Raw genomic sequence first — 2,640 nt, 5'->3', positions numbered from 1 at the left:
GTCGCGGACAGACCCGCCTGGGGCTCTCCTTGCCCCGCCGCTCGTACAGGCAGTGTTGAACCTTCCAGTGCCTCCGTCAGCTGCGAAGGGGATTGTTGGGGGCCGCTGTCACGCCTGGAATAAAAGCCCAGCAGCTTCTAGCCCTGCCACCCCGCAAAGGGACAGCGCTGGCTCCCAGCATCGTTATTTTAGTTAACAAGGAGTCTAGAAAAGTTCTAATCTGCTGAAGTTTCTTCTAATACTCAACTAATCTTCGTGTGATTGTGTGATTTGTTGACCTCGCCTGAGAGGTGTGAAAAAATTGCAGTAGGAGGAGCTTTTTCACACCGGAAATGGGAAACCCATGTCAGCGAGCAGAACTGGTAGTTCCCCGCTAACACAGAGCTGGCGCTGGGCTAAAGCAGCGACCATGGACTGACCACACTGACCACGGAGTTCCGTGGCTTAACTGGTGATTTGAACTCTCTAACCCCGCAGCTGAGGCTCGGACACGAAGCTGCTGTGAGAGCGAGTGGCAGTGGTTGGAAACTGACTGGAAACCAGTGTGTTCAGGTGTGGAAAGCGCACTGCTGTGGTGTTTTGAGTTGATTTTCTGATTTCAGCCCGCAGTGCAGGTAATAAAATTGTCAGCAATTAATGTGTAGACACCTTCACAAAGTCGCCGCCTTCCCGTTGTCTCCGTTAACGTCCTACCCACTAATGTTTTAATGAGAGGAGCTTCCAAGTCGCGAAAGCTTCCTTCCAATCTCCATCTGGATAAAATACCCCTAGTCGATACCGTAAGTACACACTCGACCTAGGCTGGCTATTTTTGCACCAGAAACCCTAACGTTTTGCAGTATAAAGTGCACTTTTTCTTCCAAACCCCCTCGTATTCGTGTCTGGCCCCTGTCTTACGCGATGGAAGCGGTGTCCTGCCAGACCTCCGGAGCCGAGGCCGTTGTGAATTCTTCATCGTATTAATCGAAACCTGAGATCTGCTTCTGCTCCGTCTATTTTAAGACAAAGTAGAGAAGAAAATGCCTCCCCCTAGATAGGAATTAAATATAGGAAACGAAACTCTCCACTGCCCTTAAGTAAAACTCAGCGCGATGTGAATCCACGTTCAGGTTTTCTATTGCACCAGCTTCTTAAATCGCAAATGTTTACTTTGATTAAACAGGGAGTGCCTTGTCCTGTGCGGGGCTCGCGCGGGGGAGCGCGGTGGTGGCCATGGGGACAGACGAGCCCGTTGCACGGAAGGTGGGTGGCAAGACTGGGCTTCCGGCACTGGGAGAGGCTGCTGAGCGCGTCGCCCAAGGGTGCCCTCCAGAAACTGCACTGAATCGAGTTCCTGAGGTTTCCTGACACACGCTCGGACCCGACAAAGGAAAAACCAGAGAATTTGCTGCTGCTTTGTTGCTCTCGCTTGTGTCGGCCCCATGCGTGAAGGTCATTCCACCTCGTCTTTAAGGTCTGGTGTTTTGTCGAGGCTCCGCCGCACGCTGCAGCATCACTCGGGTCCCCCCGTCCGTTGGCGGTGGTGAAACACACGTCTGGGTGTCTCAGGTGTTGCCGGTCTCGCGCATGTCAGGACTGTTGGAGCTACAATTTTCAACCTGTTGGGGCTTCTGTTCTTCTCAGTGTGTTCTTGCAGTGCCTTGTAAAACCAAACAATCGAGTGTGTCACAAAGGGCTGTGTAATAAAGAACCGTTAGTGTACTCTCAGCTTGCCACTGCTCGACTGGACTTTGTAACCCCAAATCTGAACCCGTGTTTCAAAGTAAATAAAGAGTTTAACTCTGACTCCTGGTGTTGGAAGAAGCTGCTTTAACGATGCCTTTAGTAGGGCGGTGACGGACTGACCCCATAACGGCGCGTTTGGGTCTGTTCCCGTCCCCACGCACCCGCTGCTGCTTACCCGTTGCCCTCCGAGTGGACCCTCCGGAGGTGGGAGGGAAGGGAGCTGATGAGCAGCCCGCCCCAAAACCGCCGGTTCCACCCAGACCCTTTATTTTTGTTCACAACTAGAAGCTCTCCCTGGGTCTCGGAGAGCGGAGTTTGGGCAGCGGTTGTGTTGCTGCTGTGCGTCCTAAGCTGGAATCAGGACAAGATTAACACCGTGGTGTTACTTTAAACAAACGAGCAAAAACCCTCCTCTGCTCTTAAGAGTTCTCTGCGCCCTCGGTGCCTCTGGGATCCGCAGCGCTGCAGCACGAGGGTGAGGAGCGGGCTCTGCCCCGTGGGCTGTGGGGCTCGTCCACACGCAGGGCGATCTCTTGCCATCTTTCCAGCAGAGGAGAAGGGGAGCCCCGTGCTCTGGCAGCGCTCACAAGGCTTCCCAGAGCTTCCCTGTGCTGCAGGGCCGGGCAGGCTGCTGCTTCCGATAAAGCCAGAGCCTGCCCATGTCAGATCACGAGGAGCTGGCGACCGCAGCTCGCCCAGCTGACCCCTTCGGGTTCCTTTTTCCCTGGAGCTTCGTAGCCGTGTCACGCAAAGTATGCGCTGCCCAGTGACACCCCTCCCCATCTTCCTGGTCTCCTCCGGATTTGTTGGTTGATAAAGAACTTCTGCTTTACACCCCGTTCCCGGGCTGAGCAGCAGCAGTCCTGCCCCTCTCCGTAGGTGCAGCCTTGACCAAAGGGGGTTTCCGCAGCGCAG

The sequence above is a fragment of the Buceros rhinoceros genome, unplaced genomic scaffold (genome assembly GCF_000710305.1).
Source record: "Buceros rhinoceros silvestris isolate BGI_N320 unplaced genomic scaffold, ASM71030v1 scaffold36676, whole genome shotgun sequence".
Lineage (NCBI taxonomy): Eukaryota > Metazoa > Chordata > Aves > Bucerotiformes > Bucerotidae > Buceros > Buceros rhinoceros.
Note: the sequence above shows the minus strand (reverse complement) of the source record.